The following is a 22,670-nucleotide window of genomic DNA, read 5'->3' as shown; positions in this document are numbered from 1 at the left end:
ACAGCTATTCCTTGAGATCCTTGTGGTCCACACAGGAGACGGCATACATTTCTCCGCCACTCTGTGTATTAGGGTAATGTTTGCCAGGTGACAGTCAAAGTTGGAATTTTTTAGCCAGAAGAAAATGTAGTGAAGTGTCTTGAAGGCACAGCAGCAAGCAGTTCAACTGCTGAATGGCCTGCAGGCTCAAGCGGGGTCACCGTGGCAGCTGAATTAATTGTATGAATTCACATTCATTGGTGCCTAGGAACCAAAAATAGTCTCATCTATTTTTAAGTTCTGATCCAATTATACAACATTATTATTTTTCGATTTAAAGCTTTCGTGACTGCAGGGATTCATCTTCTCGGTTCTTTCGGTAAAGTAACGTAGAAGGGAAGTAATAAAAAAAATAAAAATAAAACATAATAAAATAATTACATAATAACATAATTATTTTATTATGTTTTATTTTTATTATTTTATTACTTCCCTTCTACGTGACTTTACATAATAAAATAATTATTTTATTATGTTTTATTTTTATTACTTTATTACTTCCCTTCTACGTGACTTTACATAATAAAAGAATTATTTTATTATGTTTTATTTTTATTATTTTATTACTTCCCTTCTACGTGACTTTACCGAAAGAACCAAGAAGATGAACATTATTATTCACAAGCAACGACCCTCTGCAATATACAAAACAACCTGGGGATATGATCATGAATCTACGTCAGCACATCAGTCTAAATGCTCGAGTCCTGCATGTGTTTTTTTTAAAATATACAAATCGTTTGTTTCCATGTATAAACATAGGGATAATATATTTGTGTACACAGTGCTTCTATTAAATTCAGTAACATGCTGGGTACTTGATTTATCCACCCATTTATGTCTGCTTCACTTTAAATAAAGTGGATAAATGAGCTTAATGCCTCTAGTGTTGAGATTGGTTTGTTTCGTGTTTATGAGATGTATACAATTTGTACAAGTTGGTATAAAAACAAATAAGAACCACTCTTATCTGATAAACTGTAGCGTGCTTACATCAGTCATTGTAAGGTGACAAATCTCATATAAATCATGATATTCATGCAGAGTTTTATATATTTACAATATCCTAAAATGGATCGTACAGCATATCAATCTGCGTCATCTTAAACCGTGTAGCATAGTAATGATATTTCTCTGCAGCGTTTGTGATGCTTACTGGAAATATTTTACCTGCTGTAGTGTGCATGAAACAATTCCCTCTTAATCGAGGAATTCGTTAAAAACCCAATAACTATTACAAGCCAACACCTGTAAAAAGTGCCATTATAGTCGTGTAAATATATTTTTTTATTTTTACGACGAGGTCCTGTAAAAAAGTGTGTCCTTATGTTTTCGTGTTTGTAGACAATGGACCGTTCTACATTTCCACCAGTGTGGCTCATTTTATTATTATTATTATTATTTTACATGGCCTGCCAGAGATAACATTCATAAAACGTGAGAGCAAATGTCATTTCTTTTGAATGCAAATTCAAAAAAAGGTCAAATTTCATTTGAAATATTTCCGAGTTATTTTCGCGTGGCAATAATGAATCTGGTAACATGCTGTGCCTTGATCGTTTAAATATTACTGTTTGTAGTAACAAATGCTCTTTTCCTTAACTGGCCGCCAATTGTCATAATAGCTGGTTCTTTTAAGCTAAAGGTGAGACCGTTTATGAAATGACCAATGGACTCTGTTAGTTGATACGTTGGTTAGCACACTGCATTATGATCATGGTAAAATAGGATGCACGACAGAGTAAATCATGCCTTCAGCTGGTCTGGTGCTCCCCTATATTAACTTGCTCTGAAAGGGGAGTACCTGCTGTGTAAATGTCAGAAGATTGAATAATAAAAGTGGACGGGCATGTGTGGCGTTGGCCACGTGTCCCCTCATGTTCTACAGCGACCTTAATAGGTGCTCGCTAACATAACTGCGTGCAATGATCCTTAAGCATCGAGTTATTGAGATTGTTTGTTTCCATGTGTGCATATTTGAGCTTCATTTACGTATGATCCTTGAATTAAATATTGTAAAACCAGTGCCGTAGTTTCCTTGGATTAATTGTGACGAATAAAAGCTTACTTTATACCCATTGCCAAGTAGTATGTTGTACTATGATATGTTATATCAATACAGATCTTGAAATATTATTTCTAGCATGAAAGTTTACTTTATTATGTTAAATTCGTGGATAGCCCTTCGCCGATCGCGTGGACCAAATTGAACAAACAATGGACCGCTTCAAAGTTCGAAGTTCATTTATTAGGTATAGCCCTGTGAGCCATTCGGCTTTTGAATCGGGTGCAACCGCAATAAAAAAACATGAACAAGAAAACATCTTAAAGTGACTATGTGCAAATAGAAAATCCAAGAAAAGACAGCAAAATATTGCAGAAAAAAGCACCGTACATCAACACTGTGAAAACATCCCAGTGGGATGCAAGTCAAACAACAACAACCACAAGACAACTTAGATTAAGCCCATCAGTCTAACTCTGTACTACAACAAACAAACATGGCCAAACCAAAAAACTTTTCGAAAATCACCAAAATAAAGCCATAAAAGCAATGAAACAGTGGTCATAGGAACTGTGACCGAATTTTCACAATAAACAACATAAACAACATGTACTACCAAACTCTGCAGCCATAGCTGGCTGCATGAGTCACTCCACAACAGCGGGAGCATCAGTCGGAGTATCAACATTTTTCAATGCACCTTTAAGATCAGCGCACTAAATCAAAACACAGATCATACTTTGTATACTTTGCATACTTTGCAGCGATCATCCGGAGCGAAACATTGTATTTTAGGCCACTAAATTGCAGTGGCAGTTAGGGGTGTACAACTCCGCTAGAGCAGTTTTGCAGCTTCAAAGGGAAGCAACATCACCTGCATTTGCAAATTACCGGACGTTGCCCAATGGGAGATTTGAAATCAATAATAACAATAATCACATGAAACGTACAATGAAATAGTTTACATATTTAATGCAAATGAAGAAAAGGCATTGCATGCGCGTGGATTATGTAATGCTTTCCAATATGCATTTGTCCTTAGAAGCATATAATTGGTGCACACAAAGCAAGCAGATCCTTTGCCTTGTGATGAAACGAATGCGGTTTGGATAGCGGCTGTGTCGGGAAGGACGCAGAAAAGCCTTCGATCCACGTGGCTGGTTTTTTTCCCCCGAAAGAGTAAGGCACTACTATCAACACAACATTGAGCTAGAGTCGTGTTCACAATGGGCCATCTTTATGAGATTTTATTATAACCCCATGTTGCAAACAGGCAGATGGATGAAGCCGATACTTTTACGCTTTCAACCTTAGTTTAGAGCATAAACAGTGCAACATTTCAAGGACTGTGTTGCAATGTGTGTGTATATATATATCAATACTCTTATATAGCTTTACAATTTTATATATTAAAAAAAACATTAGGGTAGCAATGGCTGTAGTGTAGCAATGGGTGCTCATCATTCGGCTGCTTCATTCAGTTCCGAAAGAACAATAAGAAACGCAAACATTTACACGCCCATATATCTCGTATCGGGCGCAATGTTCGATCGAGAACTCGGATGCACGAAGGCAAAGCTCAAAAGTCTATCCTACGTCAGCATCAACAGGTGAGGGTCTGAACAGGTGAGGGCCTGAACAGGTGAGGGCCTGAATGGGTGACGGCCTGAACGGGTAACAGCCTGGACAGATGAGAACATGAATAGGTGAGAGTCTGAACAGGTGACAGCTTCTTCTTGGTTCTTTCGGTAAAGTCACGTAGAAGGGAAGTAATAAAATAATACAAATAAAACATAATAAAATAATTCTCACGACGTTTCGGCCACAACGCAAGCAGCCGTCCTCAGGTGAAGACCAGGTCTGTCGGGGAGACAGCGTCTGATTCAGACGCTGTCTCCCCTGATTCAGACGCTGTCTCCCCGTCGTGAGAATTATTTTATTATGTTTTATTTTTTTTATTTTATTACTTCCCTTCTACGTGACTTTACCGAAAGAACCAAGAAGATGAATCCCTGCAGTCACGAAAGTTTTAAATCGAAAAAAGGTGACAGCCTGGACAGGTGAGGGTTTGAACACGTGATAGCCCGCACAGGTGAAAGCCCGAGCAGGTGATGGCCTTGAACTTCAGCTTAAAGGTGGATGTGGCTTGCATTCTGCTGCGTGTTGTGCAGTGGGGAGAGAGCTCCAGACGACTGGTGCAGCTACAGAAAAAACGCAACTCAGCCAAAGGACGGTCTTGGTTCTGGGGACGATCAGCAGATTTGTTGAAGTGTTCCGTAGGAAGTGGCCCTTTGCTCTGGCCAGTTTGGAGTGAGAAGAAGGGGGCGAGGAATGCGCTAATGGGGAGACACTGAACGAGAGCAAGCTGGCACAGGATAGTGATTTTGTACTGCTCCGCTAAAATCGCAAGGATTTTAGCGGAGCCGCGGAAGCCATCCGTTTGCGCCCTAATGCCCAATACGGCGCGTGACAGGGTTGTTATTAAAGCCCCCTGGAGTTTGTTGTCGTATTTTTTTTTATTTTGTTCGTCTGATGTCCGAGCAAGGGTGGTTTTGCAACAAATCAAAGGGGAGCGGTCGTGACATTTATTTTTGGTGAGCGGTACATAAACGAGCAACGTGAGGGACAGTTGGGACCGGAGACTCCTACCCTGCGCGTGGCACGTGGAGCGGAACGTCAAATTACGCGCGTAGCCACTTGCCGCACGTATGCAGGTGCGATCCGAAAGACGCGTCGGAGAAAAATGTGAACATTTGGCAGTGAAAAAACTCGAGCCCCCTTTTTTTTGACTGCGTGGGCCAGTAGATGGCAGCCGTGCTGCGTATTCGCACCGGGATGCGTGGGTTTCTCTGCGAGGACTTTGGACGCACGCATTCACTGGGGCGTTTGTTCTCGCCGCGGTGGCGAGATGCTAACCACCTCGCCGGGTAAAGTAGGAGGGTTGTGGATTCTATCCAGATCCCGACCCTGACGCCTGCTGTATATTTGGAGTTTGCGTGACTCTCTCCCCCCGTGGTCGCGTGGATTATTCTCCGGGGCCTCTGTTTTTTCCTCTCCACATTTAGAATCAACATCACGCGTTTAGAGTATTTGGCTGCAATACATTTCCACATGATAAGCCACTTAATTAGGCTATAATTTGTGGCCAGGTCGCTTCTGAAAAAGAGCTATATATCTCAGTGGGCCTTTCGTGGTGGAATAAAAACGTTCAGTTTCGAAAAGGTACCCATGTTCACATCTCTTTCGCCCTCCCACCCCCCGTCTGTATCTCTCTCACAATAGTAGTCATACAATGGTTTGCATTGTGTTTTAAACCGCTGTGGTTTTTTTCTCAAGCTCAAACTATTTCGATTCATGGAAAAAGCGAGGAAAGTGACGTTCAATATTTGTTTCCTACAAGCAATATTTACATATTGATATCCGTAGGTATGCGGTTTTTGTTGTTGTCCTATATTTAGGCCTCCACATTCACCTCCCCACGAACAATATCCACAGTTAAATGTAACACCTAGGCTTTCGTGACCAATGTTATGATCCATAAAATATATGTATTTTTTCGTGGGTCAGATGATGGAAATAAAATGCGCGTCGTAAACCCACAATAGTGGCCACTGTCTGACGATGTAACTATCAGCAAAACGTCCGCACCCATGTAAACATTGTGACATTATTCCCCAACAGCGGCAGCGATGCTGAAGCAGCATTACATCGGCACGTTTGTTCACGTGACAACTTCGTCAATTAGCTGTGCCCGGTGGAGGAGGGTTCACAATACGTTTTATTAAATGCGATCTAACTCAAAAACATAAATTGTGAACGACATCTACAGCCCTCTGTCATGTTTTTTTTTTCTGTGCAGCGTGCTGCACGCAACGATTTTGCTAAATCCCAGTGCTCGCTTTCTCCCATTGTTATGAGTCAAGGGGAGCGAGAAATACATCTCAGTGATATTATTCTTCTTCTATTGAATCGTCTGAATTACGATTACAACCTGCACTGTCACGACCACACCGCCGCTCATCACTCTTCCACTGGTGGGTCAATGTGCCGCCCGCCCTCCCGCCACTGCGGCTCCAGTCACGATGACCCAGCCGCGTGCGTCCAAAGTTCCCGCGTTTCTGTTGGCTTCCCCGTGATCAATTGGTGCCATTTAAAGGGCCAGCAAGCGAGCCTAACTAGGCGCACATTAGTTATTGATCGCGCGAGGCGCACCGAACGATTCGATTTTACGCGGCATGAGTAACTTCCGCCGCCAGAATGGTGCCGATGCTCTCCAAGCGGCACTCTGTTCCTCGACCTGATTATGCGGCAATGTGTACAGAGAAGTTGCCAGCCGCTAATGTACCGTAACTTCCATGCAGCCGTGACAAGGGGAGCGTCTCCGTTGTGTTATTGACTGCTCTACTGGACTCCGTCGGCGTGCCTAGGTGTCGTCTACGTAGGTCACAGCGCAACGCCCCAGCCAACTCTGCGACAGCAGTGTAGAATGTTTGGGTGTCTGTGTGAGTTTTTTTTTATAGTGGAGTATTGTGTTTGAACGTTCTCAAAAAACAGAAATGAGGGCACAGTCATGGATGGCTCCGAGGGACACGAGCTTGCATTGCCGGTAGTATGAACGCGACAGGGTCCACACTGGCGATGAGGCTTTTAAGTTCGTTAGTTTCATTTCTAGAGCTGAAACAGAATGACTGACTTTGGACCCCCCGCCCTTTTGTTAAATCGTTAAAACAGATGGATGCCGCCACGGTATTGTTTATATATTTGCGCACTTGACTTACGTTCCGGAGGTTGCTGGTTCGACCTGCTGGCACGACGGTTGAAACAACGTTGCAATTGTCATGGGTGCTCACTTCTGTCCAGCCTGGCGGTATGAAGTGGGTCAGCAACAGTTTGTCGGTCCGAAGGTCTTGTGTGTGGGTACTCCCATCCGCTTTCAAAACGTCTGGGCGATGTGGACGAGTAGGCCAAATACCCTTTAGGGCTGTAAGGGGGCTCTGTAGAACTCCTTCTCGTGAAGGTCCTGCCACAAGTACTGCAATTGCAGGGCTACACATTTTAACATATGATAAATATAACGAAAAGTTTTCATAACGGAAATGACAAATGTGTTTACTTAAAACTAAACTTGTATTAATATTATTATTTTACCAAGTAAGGTCCATTGAGCTACGTAGATTATTTTCAGAAGTATCTTGGCCACAAATGAGGCTCAACGAAGTCGTTCATCATCATCATCATCACGTGGTAATATAGAGCAGCCAACTACTCTAAACGCACGTATTTATATAAATGTGTTCACTTCGTTATTGATAGCTAGGTGTTTTGTTTCCAAGAGTGCCAACATTAGACAACGCATTTGGAAGAGAGAGATCGAGGAGGGGGAATAGGTTATTATTTAACTGATGGTGATGTCAAAATAAATGGTGCCATCAGCTTCACACTGCCCACCGCAGTGTGGATGTGATCCTTTCATTCAGTGCCGCTAAAATTGGGCCTGCTTATATAATGCGAAGCCACACGACTCGGCAATGACAATGGCTGTCAGTCTGCTTTGTGAGAGCTGTTTTAACGGTGTGTCACGTGGCACGCTTGCCAAGCTAGGTGTGCATTTACAAACCGATCACAATTTAAGTCGAGTAATGTTGTACGCCTTAAAAAGTGATTGCTAAATTTACGTATGGCATTAATTGGACGGCCGTGTCGCTGATGATGTTTGTTAGCATGACGTGCTCCGTTCGAACAATGTTAACGGTTTTCCAGGTTACCGTAACCTGCACTCAATTTAACTTGAATGTCCGTGTAAATAAAGAGGGCCCATTACATTGACTGGCTTGTCAACCTTGGTTTTATGTAAAATGTAAAGAAAAAAACCCAGTGCAGCAGCTGTCCACATCCAAGTGTCAAAGTTCCTGCCTGAATGAGTAAAATGTATTTTATATCAGGGTACGCAGATGGACTTTGATGACACAAAATCTATATGTCAGCTGTCATTTATTCAACATCTGATTTAAATTCTGTTTCTTCCTTGACCAGTCACCACGCTGAAATAATCCTCCTCAGTACGCGAGCATATTGACTATTGACATTTACAATGGTATGTCGGTTTTCTGACCTCCTGACCACACTGACTCACCTGGAAATACCGACTTGTGATTGTGCTCTTGTGTGGGTATCACAGTGCCGTGTTCCCACACAATTTCCACTTAATATAGATTGTACTCACCAGTAGTTATATACTCCTACACGTGACCGCCAATATAAATGGGTGTTTTTTGTATTAAAGACTGAAACAAATGGTGACATAGTTTGTTTTGCTGACTTGGTAACACTGACTAATAATGAGGCAATATTGTTTACGTTTAGATAGCTAGGTGTGTACGTTTAAATGTGTTTTGCAGAGGTTTATTTGATTTTAAATATCCTGGTTTTTCATTTTTAGCAATTTTTGTTAAAGGTTGGTAAGATTTCGAAGAAAAATCCCCCCCAAAAAGCAGAAGCAATTTCAGAAAAAAGATAACGGAATACAGGTCACATTCATGTGGAACGTTTAGAAACTGTTATTTTCCTTTTTTTTTACACAGAGCAAAAAAATAATCACGAATCGCATGACCTCACAAAGCACGTGTGTAAATTGGCGGGGACAAGATTAGGTGTGTTTTTGGTAAATATTTTGCAAATCTGCATCCGCAAATAGCATGCATTTTTCATGAAACCATTTACGTTATTGCAAATTTGCAAACGTTGTGCAAACACACAGATGGGAAGGGCTTCGGCCAGTCATTTGTAAAAGCAATGGCTCGTGGAATTCCTTGTAAGGAACCGGAGGACAGTTTGATGCATGTATGAATGGCCAATACATTATCACTGAATAACAATAACTTAAAAGCCGAGTCCATTTGTATTTATATCTTTTAGCAGAAATCATTGCACATAGGGTCATGGATCGCCTACGATATTTGATAAACATCGAAGCAGTTTTCATGTCACGGCGATTAATCTATTTCGGTCTCACTCCCCAAATATTACTTCTTAACAAAGAAATGAGAAATAGCACCGTCGTTTCGAAGATAAATGCATTATTGGTAACGCAAGATATCACAACACTTTTTCGCCTTTGATAAAAAAAAGCACGTGTCCCTTACAGCATTTGTCATTCCATTGTGCAGCACCAGCCATAATGACATCTAATTTGTTTGAAACCTCACACTGTCATCTTGTTTGTATCGCCTATTGGCACCTCGTATATGAGGTTCTCTCACAAACAATTGCGTTTGTATACTCAGCAATAAAATGGACTCAGACTTGAACAGATATTTTTTGTTCGTGGCGAGTCTTGGTACCCTTCCTCTTGTAAAACGTGTGAATAACAGCAGCATGGCATTCAATGCCCCTAAAACGAGAACCGATTACACATAGGGCACATGCTGATTTTCTGGTTCAACAGTGCCAGATTTCGATCAAAGGACCTGAACTTTGGATGCTGCCATGCTGTTAACACACGGGGCTCGCACTGTCAGGGGTCGTCGGTTGAGTTTCATTCCACGGCACAGCAATCAAAACAATGGAACATTATTTCAGTTTTAAATCCCCCCCCCCGCTCTCCTCTACCTCCAGCAGTATATAAAGGGGTACAAGTCTCAAGCATATTTTGTGAAATTAAGAGATCACGTTTGACTCATTCGCAAGAGTGACCTGTGCAATTAGTCTGCCAGCGAGGGGGGCGTTTATGTAATTCCGATTGAGCAATTTGTGGGCAATTTCCGAAAATTTTGCCAAAACTTGGACTCCAACGGCTGCACACAATGCGACTGACGTCACGGGACCATTAACGTCCCACTCCGAAGCAGACTGTGCGTGACGGATCTAAACACTCGCAGTGATTATCGTCAAAGGCGCCCATGGTATCCCGCAGGTGGCCCGCGGTAGGATAAAATGTGGGTTCATGGGCAGCGTTTGGGAGGAGGTCAAATATCCGCTCGAGCCCATTTCTGATACGAGTCTCCCTTCCTCCAGCAGTGGCGTCAGCAAGCAGCTGCAGGGCTGCACCTCTGCCTGTTTCCTTCCTGAACTCGCGAGGGTAAGCCCTCTCCAAGGTCGTGGACAACCACACCGCCCGCACACGAGTTTGCGATTGCGCTGAGAGCTTACGCAGGAACTCGACATCCAAGTTCCCGACGAAGCCGCCAGCACCTGGCGCGAAACGTCGGACGTGGAGCCGAACAGCGCGCGGTACAACCAGAAAACGCATGCGGATCGTGCACATGCGTGTGTGTGTGTGTTGTACGGACAAGTGGGGAGCGGTAGTGCAGCGGTTAGCGCGCTGCGCTACGAACCTGGCGACCCGGGTTCGATTCCCGCTCACGGCCAACACCCAGTGACGATTATCTGAACCGGTCTTGGGCCTCCCCTAGGTCGACTCAGCCTCAAATGAGTATCTGGTGCGATGTGTAAACATCGCCACTGAGGAGACAAAGGCGGCCGGGCGTGGTGGTGGCCACCCACCCTCTCGTGTGCCGTGCTGGCCTTCATAGGTGCTCGCTCACAGCACTTGCCCCTACAGTCTGTTAAGGCTATACGGGGGATCTTTGTACGGACAGAACAACAACAACGGAGGGCGGAGGAGCGACGCTCACAACAACGAGTGGAGCGCCGGGTGTATAAAGCACAGCAAGTTGGTACAGTAGGGGGCACAGGTGGTGCATCAGCCAGTCATCTCGGTCATCTCGGTCAGTTGACCCGTGGCACCTGCTGGGTCTGCCCCGTGACCTCCTGCCAGCGGGCGTTCGACACTTCACGTGGCCTCAAGGTGCACATGGCCTGGCACAAGCGTCGTGGTGACGTCACCGGAAGGTGCATCGAAGGAGTCTGGCGCTTAAAAGGTGGTCTGGTCGGGTGCATTGAATGCTGATTGGTGCTCCGTAAGACATTTGTTCACGTCTACTATGTGATCGTTATTGTTATTTGGTTATTACAACACCACAGCGCTCGATTTACGATCACGCGTCACTCCCAACAGCACGATATTGATGTGCAGTATACTTTATTTGGAGCTTTCGTGACTGCAGGAATTACTCTTTGGTTCTTTCGGTAAAGTCACGTATAAAGATAAACTAAAACATTAAATACTAGCATACGACGTTTCGATTGCAACACAAGCAATCATCATCAGGTATAAATGAAATAGAAACACAAATCTAGTATACTTCTAGTATACTTGTATTACATTACATTTCTAAGTATACTAGATTTGTGTTTCTATTTCATGTATACCTGATGATGATTGCTTGTGTTGCAATCGAAACGTCTTATGCTAGTATTTAATTTCTTATTTTCTCTTGATACGTCACTTTACCGAAAGAACGAAAGAGTAATTGATGTGCAGTGACAGGAATGGGGGCTCACATCTTGATGTGAGCCAACCATTGCCTCCCTTCAGGTGACCCGTCAGTGTTATAATAATGATTAATATGCAAATGTTGTGGCTTTGCTCTCTAACACACTGGTGTGCTGAACTAGTAACGAATTGGCACGTTCTGTTTACGTGACAAACCTTACTAGTTGACTGTGTCGAGTGGTGGCAGGTTTAACGACACATTTATATATTAATGCAATCTAACCCAAAAAAAACCTCTATTATAGATAATAGTTTATTATTGTGGTTGTCCACCCAGGGAAGTTTCGTTGAGTCTCGAGACTTATTTTCAAGAGGGTCCTGCCATGTTTTCATGTTGTTACGTGTCATTCCAATTGAGTCATTTGCAGGTATTTTTGTAAATTTAGTTTTGGGATGTTTGGCCAATTACAATTACATTGACATAGTGTTCCAGATAGTATGAGAACAATTCATGAGATTTGTAGTTTAAAAATACGTTATTTTAACTCTTCTTTTCAATTGTACATTTGTGTTTTTTTATCTATTATAAAAGCCCGGCGTTCCATTTGTCCGTCATCTAAATTATAAGAGAGCCTTTCACAAGGCCTGAATAACAAAGTTATAGAAAGTGGAACCCGCCCCCCCCCCCCAGAGATATGGGGGTAAAAAGTTGATCCAACAGGTTAACGACAATTGTCGACCCCCCGCCCCCCCACAAAACACGTAATGTATTTTGTAGGCACAGATGCCTCCACACAATGCTTACAATAGAGTCCAGATTTATCTTGCAGGCAGGAACCAGAATAAGACGGCCGCATGTCGCCGACATTCCAGTGTTTTAAACTCTGCGCTTTCTTACATATATATGTAATTGTTTGTCGTCATATCAGTTTACTGGGCGACCAGGGACAATGGTCCTTGCCCGATCCTGGCCCTCTGGTTCAAAATCTCAACAAACAAAATATTGCTCTAAATTTCGATTTAAAGCTTTCGTGACTGCAGGGGTTCATCTTCTTGGTTCTTTCGGTAAAGTCACGTAGAAGGGAAGTAATAAAATAATAAAAATAAAACATAATCAAATAATTCTCACGACGTTTCGGCCACAACGCAAGCAGCCGTCCGACAGACCTGGTCTTCACCTGAGGACGGCTGCTTGCGTTGTGGCCGAAACGTCGTGAGAATTATTTTATTATGTTTTTTTTATTATTTTATTACTTCCCTTCTACGTGACTTTGCCGAAAGAACCAAGAAGAAAAAAACATTGCTCTATGTTTTTCAATTTGTATGTTCGACTTCTTTTGCACCCTACGTAGCCAGCCTTGCTGTTGGGAAAAAAAGAAACCCACAGCAACCCGAGAAAGCCCCATGAAGAAGAGACCGAGAACATACAAGCTGCAGAGAACATACAACATACATGCAAGAGAACATACGAGATGCAGAGAACAGACAAACACGACGTGAGGAAAGTGCCCGAGTCGGGAATCGATCCCAGTCCATTCTTGTTATCGCTGCGCTGACAACGTTGAACTCAGCTTGGCCCACGAGCGGGGCCTCGATTGTGCCTCCATCGCCATCGCCGTCGTCGTCAGCACAAGGACACTCCACAGACGCGTGCACACTCGCGGCGACGCATCGATTTTTACAAAAAAATGTATTACAAACCGTGCAAACGGAACAATCTCTTGTATAAAAATTGTCTCGAGGGGAGGGGGGGGGCAGGGTTGTGGTCGTGGTGGTTGGTGGCGGTGCATTTCTGATTCCGGGCGAGCCAATCTTGCGCGGCATAAAATGGGGAGACTCCCGAGGGATAAAAAAAACCTAAAATCAAATGTCCCAGGCTTATACTGCGAGATAAATAGCACTTGGTGTGGGCGCGTGTGATAAATCTTTAACTAAAAGATGCTTTTGACCTTATCTGTAGTCTTTCTCCTGAGTTTGACAAGAACATTGTGGTGACAAAAAAAATAAAAACTTTTTTTTTTAAACGGGAAACTTTCTTTTTTTTTTTGAATTGAGATATGTCCTTTATATTTTATTATATGCTATGGGGCCGTCCATAAATGACGTCACGCAATTTTGGACGATTTTTGACACCCCCCTCTTGTCACACGGCGTCACAAAACGTCAGACCCCACCTCAAATGTGACGTCACAAACCATAATTCCATTTTGAAAATAAAAGATGCTTCAAATCGCTTTAAACTATCGTCATTGTCGTGCGTATTTAATGTGGCGCTGCACTTTGATGTTGTAGGAGAAAACACGTATTAAAAATGAGCCGTTAGAAAGCTTACATTTACCATAACATTTACTTGAAAATATTCAACGTCTAACTAAAACTGCAGATGTTCAGAATGTTATATTTAAATTATCTTATAATTATAAAATATTAAAAGTAATTATAACTATAAAAAATGCTTGAAACTTTGTAGTAGAACGAAGCAAAATGGAGAGTACAATTATAACAATCATATATTCATTTCACAGTATGAAAAGCCCTGGTAGAATAATTAGAATCAAAATGTTTAAAAACAATCATTAAAACATGTTCAAAATGTATGCTGCTCCATTCTCCCATGGAGAAGCAAAATGCTCCCTCATGGAATAAATAAAAGGTGACCTTAGTAAATTTAAATAATCAAATAGATATTAATGAAAACTAATCAAAATGAGTGTTGTTATAACAATTCTATATTTATTTAAAGACGCGCATTTTGATGAGACGTCACATTTCTCAACCCCCCCCCCCCCTCGTCACACATCGTCACAAATGTCTGACCCCCCCCCCCTAGGTGCGTGACGTCATTTATGGACGGCCCTTATGTCCGGGTTAACAAATAAATGGAATAACTCTAGATTTGAAGCTTTCGTGACTGAAAGGATTCATACTCTTTGTTTTTTTCGGTAAAGTCACGTAGGTATAAAATAAAGGAAAACAACTAAGTGTATGTCTTCTTGGTTCGTTCGGTAAAGTCACGTAGAAAGGAAATAATACAATAATACAAATATAATATAATAAAATATGAGAATTATTTTATTATGTTTTATTTTTATTATTTTGTTATTTCGCTTCTACGTGACTTTACCGAAAGAACCAAGAAGATGAATCCCTGCAGTCACGAAAGCTTTAAATCGAAAAAAAAACTAAGTGTGTGGTTGTGCTTTCGCTACGTTGTCCCCACCTGAAGAAGGACGCTTGTGTTGCGCCCGAAACGTCGTGATTTAATTTTGTTGTTTTTTTCATTTTATTTTATTTATTCATTTACCTACGTGACTTGAAGTTGAGAATGGTTCAACGCTAGGACGGGCATTCATCAAGGTTGTATTTTGTGTTTTCCACATTGTTGAATAGTATCATCGATTGTGTATTTACAGAAACATTCGATAGGGTTAGCACACTTGAAAAGCCACGAATGAATACGGGAAAGATTAATGTTTGGGACTTGAAGTACGCTGATGGTGCAGGTTTGTTGATGATGATTTTAGCTGGAGTGGCGAGGCTATTGGCATTCTTAGCACCGAGAGTGGACACTGGGGTCTCAAGGTACAAGTTTTTTTTTCCGAAGACAATATTGATGGTGGTTTTTTTTTTTTATAAATGGGACTCCCATAGTAGGTCTGAAAGTCATGGAAGGAGGAATTATTTAAGTGGTAGAGGACTTTGTACTTAGCCAGTAACGTCCATAATGCAGGGGTTTGGGAGATGGAGGTCAAGAGGCATATTGCTTTAGTAGGTCAGATTTTTTTTCTTCTTCTGGGAAATGTAAACCACGTTGGGAGAGAAGAGAGATGAGACCGAGTGTAAGGAAAATAGTGTTTCTGGTCGGAGTGCTGTCTGTCTGTACTTTTGAATGGCTCAGAGAAATCTGGAACCTATCTAAGCAGCTCGAAAACCAGCTGTTGGTATTTGAGCACAGGTGTTTGAAACTCATGCTTGGAATGGTATGACAAGACAGCATAAGCAAGACAAAGACAGAAGTCGAGAAGAGGACACGACAGGCCAGAGTTTTAGATACAATAAAGAACAACAAAGACATATGTGTGGAGGATGGTGCCAAGGCTAGACATTGGAATGATCTCCAGAAGTCTGGTAACCAAGAAGAAGACCAGATGGTGGGAGACTATCAGGCCAGATCTTGGAGGTCCCGTGTCTGCTTGGTGAGCAGCTGCGAATTTTGGCAGAGGGTTGGAAAGTGTTGGAGAGATGTGGTGGCGTCAACGGATCTAGTCCACAATGACGTCTTGATCTTGATCTGTCCACGCAGCAGTATAAATGGTTACGTCACAGTTGATTGGAAGGTCTCGTGCGCTGGGGTAAAGTGTGAGTACTTCCACCTCTTCCTGGCCAAGTGCCCTCTTCGGAGGGTTATTTAGACCTATCAGTATTGATATTCTTAGGTTTTATCGGTAAAGTCACGTAGGCAAAAACATTAAAATTAATAAAAGTAAAATAAAATAAAAATCACGACGTTTCGGAGGCATTCCTTGCAGTCACGAAAGCTTCAAATCTAGAACTATCTGTATTGGTCGCCCTTCTGCCAGCAGTGGCATGAGCAAGATATTACGGGGCTGCAATATTTTGTTTCCGCGATGTGATGGGGGAAAAAAATAATAATCCTACCCCATATTTTCCTTGCTTGTCGTGGGTTTTAGCGGAGGTTGAATGGAAGTAGCAGTGGATTCTGCACGAGGGTTCTTGCAGCTCTGTAAATAGTTTAATACACATTTAAAATCCACACAGTAACGATACAAATAGGTTCCTGTAATGGCACTGTCACCAAGTGATTTCTCAGCTAAACAGTGACTGTAAATTACCCTTATCTCTTCTGTGCAGTACTCAGAGAAGCTTACCCTCCAATGCAGCACCCCATGATACAATGTCAATACCGAAAACGCATCTCTACATAAATTGTCAATGTCACGCTTACTGTGGTTTACATTTGCGAGACTTATTTAATTTTTTGGGTTGCCTTTGCAAGTAATTAAATCTCTCTTTTTAACAAGTCAATTTGTTCAGCGATATGTAAAAAAAACCCCTACAACAAATGAAGTGAGACTGCGAGTGTCAGGAGGTTAAAATGCTATCCCAATGCCATGATTGAGTTTCAAACCGTGAACGTGCATGCGTTCGATGATTTCACAATCTGGGGTAAGAGATTAGTCTGGGTGACAATTTGTGCCTCGCGTTATTATGCAGTGACCTGTGCCAAATCTATCGGATTATTTTTTTTATTTCTCCTCGCCTACCACTCTGCAAATGCGATGCCGACAATTTGCAGTGACGCGCATGGAACTTTAAATAAAATTGGCACTCATGCATTGTGACTGCTGGAAGTGACATTTACAAACGGGGGAAATGATTAGAATCAAGCACTTGTGGGAAGAAGAATATATGATCCACACATGGGCAGTAAAATCTCAGAATCACATAAACACACGTGAACCCGGGACTCTTGCCTTCTGAGATGGACGAGCAATTCCTTGCGAGAATACTGAGTGGTGATACACATCATCCTCTTGATCATGTAATTGCACACACGTGCACACCAACGGAACTAAGTAATGCCTCTGTAAAGCTCACAAAATCGCATGCTTTTCTGCTCATTGCTAAGTGATGCTATTACACTGCAGGTGTAGGCAATAACTTGCGAACCACCTGCATTACATATTGAAAGTCTAAAGCTGCTGTCTGCCAGTGTGCAGGAGAATATAATTGCCACGGGCTAGTTCCTATGTGGGCAAAATAAGCGTTAAAAAAACTTTTTAAAATATATATACACAGACATCATTATGGCAGCGCTGAAATCCTGTCATCCCAGTTATTACTGACTTCTTACTGTATCGTTGATGCTGCCATGATGTAGGGTTAGCACAACGGACGTGCAATCCAGAGGTCGCTTGGCATAGCAGTTGAACCAATGGTGCAAGTTTTTTTAATCCATGCAAAAAAGATTTAACTACACTTATTTGGCCAATCTTATTTGACAGACAACTCTTACAGGTTATTGATAGACAGCCAGGCTTGTTTTACCATGTTTAGTTGTTTTCTCCTTTTCACACTATTGTTATGTAGGCCAGGTTTAGTCACAAACCGTACCTCTCCATAACAAAGGCTCACCCTCTTAAGCCTCACCTTACCATATGAATAAAAAGTGTGCCGTACTTGGCCCTTCCCCCCTCTCCAACCATTATATATACGGAGTGGTAGCTCTTGCAATCTCTCATTTACTTGATACAGCTGTCGTGGCTGTGACGGTTCCACCTGAAGACGGAAGCTTGTGTTGCCTCCGAAACGTCGTGATTTTTATTTTATTTTACTTTTATTAATTTTAATGTTTTACCTACGTGACTTTATCGAAAAAACCTAAGAATATGAATCCTTGCAGTCACGAAAGCTTCAAATCTAGAATTTGTTTAATCCCCCATCACCTCTGACCACCCAGTAGTGTACATGGCACGATCTGTGGTTTGTCTGCCCAGTGTGGAAGAGTGGGCCTCCATCCCCCTCTGGAGGGGCTCTCTAAAAGCTTCCTCTCGTTGGCACAGCAAATGCAGGGCTGCACCTTTATCTTATTATTGTATCTTTGTTATAGAAATATTTTTTTACTAAATCCATAATAACTTGTTTTTGCTCCCCGATTTAAAGTCGACACCTTTTTCAATTAAACGCACGTTTATCTGCATGATTACTCCCACTGTTTTCAATGATTAGATATAAACAGGGGAGTGATATTGACAATAAATTGACATATTTTTGGAATATTTATTTCATATCTAATCAGTGTACGCGAAGCTACATTGTTCATTGGATGCCAGTCCAAGAAACATTAAATGCGGACACTAATGCAGTTACTTCCTTCCATTATGCTCACCACAAATGCAAATATTATATATATAAATAATACATGCAAAAGTGATAATACAACTATGTTATAAAAACAGTTAATGGTAACATTTTATTAATGACATTCATAGCCTATTGCTGAAGCCATTAACTGCTTAATGTCCCTCTTGTGCTTCGCAAGCCCCCTGAGAATTTGAGCCAAAGCAGGTTTTCTGAAACAAATTGGCTTCAAGGATGAGATTTCATTGGAGAGTGGATGAAATGTTGTTCATTTATGGCGGTTAATTAATACCAATGTGCATTTACTCATTCATTCTTAGGAAAGAGAACGCTTAAATTATCAGCAGATTAACACAAATGTGCATTCTTTTTTTGTGCCCGACTCAAAATAATGGTTTGGGGAGGGACAGTTAGCAGGCCTAAACTGTTTCCTAGCAACAATTGTAATGGACGTTTGTCTAACAGTCTTTAATGTATCACATATTCCCCAGGAACAGTTTAATCGCGTTTCTGTACTTCAATGTGTACTAATAATATAATATCATTCGATTAAAAAATTGGATAGAATCCAATGCTTGTTTATATTACGAAACTAATTAAATAAGAATTAACGAGGAATCGAGAAGAGTGTGTTCATTCTAAATTAAGTTCATCAACTTCCAAAGGGAGTGGGTGGAATGGCAGCATTGCTTTTGCGTGCCGTGTTTCTCAAATATCACAGTGATCCATTTTTCAAATCCCAACCCACAGACTGAGTTTCCAATTATTTTAATTGTCTCATAATTATCTGCCGTGACAAAAGCCCTGGAACCTTTAACGTTGCTACACGTATGTCTTTAGACCAGCCCTTAAGTCGGAAACTTATCAACTATAAACTGCTTTTTTTATTTTGCCAGGTAAGGCTCACTGAGCAATGTATCTCTTTTTTCAGAAGCGACCTGGCCACAAATGATAGCTCAACGAAGTGGCTTATCACATGGCAATTTATAGCAGCAAAATACTCTAAACACACGTGTTGATATAAAATGTGGGGGAAAAAAACCGGTGGACTCGGAGATAAGTCCACGCAACCACAGAGAGAGAGACATGCAAACTCCAACTATACAGGCGTCAGGGTCGGGATCTAACCGACGACCTTCTGTATACCAGGCGAAGGAGTTAACATTTCGCCATCGCGACGCCCACGGTGGCGAAGCACAACCACTTGGCTCACTTTTCTTGCCCCGTGCCTCGAAGAACGCGGCGCCGTTCCACGTGGTGGGAGCTTCTTCATGAACTGAATCACAACGAGACGTTCCCGAAGAAGCCGCTGCCAGCGCGCGGAGCGAAATGTCAGACAACCGCGCCGAACATACCACGTGGCAAGGTACATCCCGTAAGCCGTAAACACATCGGAGAGCAGTTGCGACACAGCGTGCGCAAGCCGGCCGTGTCGATCTTGTCGCCACATCGTTCAGAGTATATCTCCAAATTTTTTAATTTTATCATTACCATCATCATCATTATTAGCAATGGCACAATTGTTTAAAGATTGCTTCTTAGTGCTTCGTCCGCTTTCCGTCTTACTTTTGTTTTCTGCAGCCTCATGACTTTGGAGCTTCTTTAACCTTGCTGTAATATCCATGAAATGCAAATGATAGGCCTTCTTCGTTTAATGCTGCCGCATGCTTCCCCAGGGAGGGAATTGGTGATCAGTGAAGGCTGAAACAAGCTAATTAAGGCATTAATAGCTGAGAACAGCTGGCACTCCAGGGATGGCCTGTCAGGCTGATTTAGATTGGCATGTCTCACGGGAAAACATTTAACTCTTTCAGTGGAACTGTTTGAGCAGAGGATGAAATAGGCGCGGCGCACTTTGGAACGGAGCGCGTCTCCCGCTGCATGCGCAGAGTGAATTCGGGCAGTGCGCGAAAAGCGAACAGCTCACTCCCACAAACTAGTTGGTGCGCGAAGGTGCCAATGTTGCTTGCGTTCGAGCCACACGTGTCTTCTGTGCGCAATGAGATGCCCCATGTGCAGCCTGCGATGTCTTCCCGGCGCCTGCGTGAGAAACAGGACGGGTAGGTCATGGTTGTGGCGATTCTAGACCCCGCTGCGGATGTTCGATGGACCACCTATTGCTTCTCGGGAGTGCCATGCTGCGGCCAATGGTTAAGATTAATTGTACGATGTAATTCAATGCTGCACCATGTGATTTGGCGGATCGCCAGAGAATAGAGATGTGTGTGGCTTGGTACAGCAGCAGTGCCGTCATTCTTGTCAGCATATCATAATTCATCGTCTTCATTTATCATCAACATTATCGAAACCACTATCACTAATTGTATCATCATCAATCATCATTAACTTCATTACCATCATCATCATCATAATTGAAATGACCATTGGAACTGCCATCATCATAAATCTCTCTTTGGTTTAACGGTCCTATGGAGGGTCACAGAAAATCTCTCACATACACCACGTTGCGAGATGTTAAATACCTCGCCTGGTATACAGGAGGTCGTGGGTTCGATCTTAACCCTGACGCCTGCATATTTTGAGTTTGCGTGTCTCGCTCTCTCCCCCCCCCCCGTGGTCGCGTAGATTCGGGTCCTCCGGTTTCCCCCCTCCACATTTAGAATGAACATCACGCGTTTAGAGTGTTGGGCTGCTCTAAATTTCCCAATGACGATAAGCCACTACCATTGAGTTATCATTTGTGATAACCAGGTCGCTTCTGAAGGAGAGCTCTATATAGCTCGGTGGGCCTTACCTAATAAAATACACTAAAACCCCACTAAGACACGTGTTTGCGTCTGACACGGATAGGGCCTCGTTTTGTCAGCTCAAGGCATTGGGTGGGGGTGTGAGTGATGACGTCACATCGTTTGCCCCCCCCCCCAATTCCCATCGGCACTTCCTCCCCGGCCTCTGATTTGCTGTGGGGGTTGTTTTGTGAGATGGGACTTCTACCCATTCCGCATGGTGAATCAAGACTCACGACACATATCTGGCAGCCGCCTGATGATGCCGGTTGTAATTACTTGGCGAAACGTCGTACTCGAATTGTAAATGCTGTGGAGTTACTCTCCGACACAACAGCGTGCTATACTAGTAACGAATTGGCATTCTCTGTTTACGTGACAAACCTTACTAATTGGCCGTGTCGGGTGGTGGCGGGTTTAACGACACATTTATATTTACGCGATCTAACCCAACAAAGCCTGTAATTGTTCATCAAGATTACAAAAACAAACAAAAAAACTCCGTAAAGAAATGTGGCCGAATCGCTCTGACGGAAATTTCCAGCTCACGTCGAATCTGGAATTTTTTGCAAATTTTTTTTTTTACAAACGCGTGTCTAACGTACAGTACAGATTGGATGCAACACATTTAATCTTTTTTTTTGTTATAAACAATAGATGGATTCATACTCTTTGTTTTTTTCGGTAAAGTCACATTCAGACGCTGTCTTTCCGACAGACCTGTTCTTCACCTGAGGACGGCTGCTTGCGTTGTGGCCGAAACGTCGCGAGAATAATTTGTTTATGTTTTATTTTTATTATTTTATTATTTCCCTTCTACGTGACTTTACCGAAAGAACCAAGAAGATGAATCCCTGCAGTCACGAAAGCTTTAAATCGAAATTTAAAAAGTCACGTAGGTAAATAAATAAATAAAAATAAATAAATGAAAAAAACAACTAAATAAAATCACGACGTTTCGGGCGCAACACAAGCATCCTTCTTCAGGTGGGGACAACGTAGCGAAAGCGCAACGGCTTAAGTGTCTTTTTTCTACCTACGTGACTTTACCGAAAAAAACAAAAAATATTAATCTTTGCAGTCACGAAAACTTCAAATCTAGAATAGATGGATTCATACCAGCGGGCAATGGAAGACCAAGGGCCTCTCAGAATCGGAGATCAGCAGACGAGTTGACACAACGTCCAATCGTGATTCCAACAGCGTCGCTTGGAACCCTGTTGTTCTCCGAGTGGTTGTTCATCATTATCGGCATCGTGAAGGCGCTTGTACACAATAATAGATGCTGCTTTAGGGGCCGTCCATAAATGACGTCACGCACCTAGGGGGGGGGGGGGTCAGACATTTGTGACGATGTGTGACGAGGGGGGGGGGGTGAGAAATGTGACGTCACATCGAAATGCGCAACTTTCAATAAATATAGACAACGCGTTCTACTTAATCAAATATACCTTTTCATAAATGTTTTCTCTTATAACATCAGAGTGCAGCGCCACATTAAATACGCACTACAATGACAATAGTTTAAAGCGATTTGAAGCATGTTTTATTTTTGGGGGGGGGGCAGAGCTTTGTGACGTCATATTTGAGGGAGGGGGTCTGACTTTTGTGACGTTGTGTGACTAGGGGGGGGGGGGTCAAAAATCGTAAAAAATCGCGTGAC

The 22,670-nt window shown here is 42.4% G+C and overlaps 1 long non-coding RNA gene across 1 annotated transcript in view; it reads right to left on the bottom strand.

Annotated features, from left to right (window-relative positions):
• The window catches only part of LOC144718019 (uncharacterized), a 33,615-nt gene extending 13,989 nt beyond the window's left edge, over positions 1–19,626 (bottom strand). Inside the window, exons 1-2 of the long non-coding RNA XR_013585173.1 lie at positions 19,474–19,626; positions 16,038–16,120 (exon numbers count right to left, since the gene is read on the bottom strand). This is a non-coding gene — a long non-coding RNA (uncharacterized LOC144718019). The remainder of the gene's footprint in view (positions 1–16,037; positions 16,121–19,473) is intronic.
• Between the last annotated feature and the right edge of the window lie 3,044 nt (positions 19,627–22,670).

The sequence above is a fragment of the Lampetra planeri genome, chromosome 4 (genome assembly GCF_965212315.1).
Source record: "Lampetra planeri chromosome 4, kcLamPlan1.2.h2, whole genome shotgun sequence".
Classification (NCBI taxonomy): domain Eukaryota; kingdom Metazoa; phylum Chordata; class Hyperoartia; order Petromyzontiformes; family Petromyzontidae; genus Lampetra; species Lampetra planeri.
This window is presented reverse-complemented; position numbering and strand designations above follow the sequence as displayed.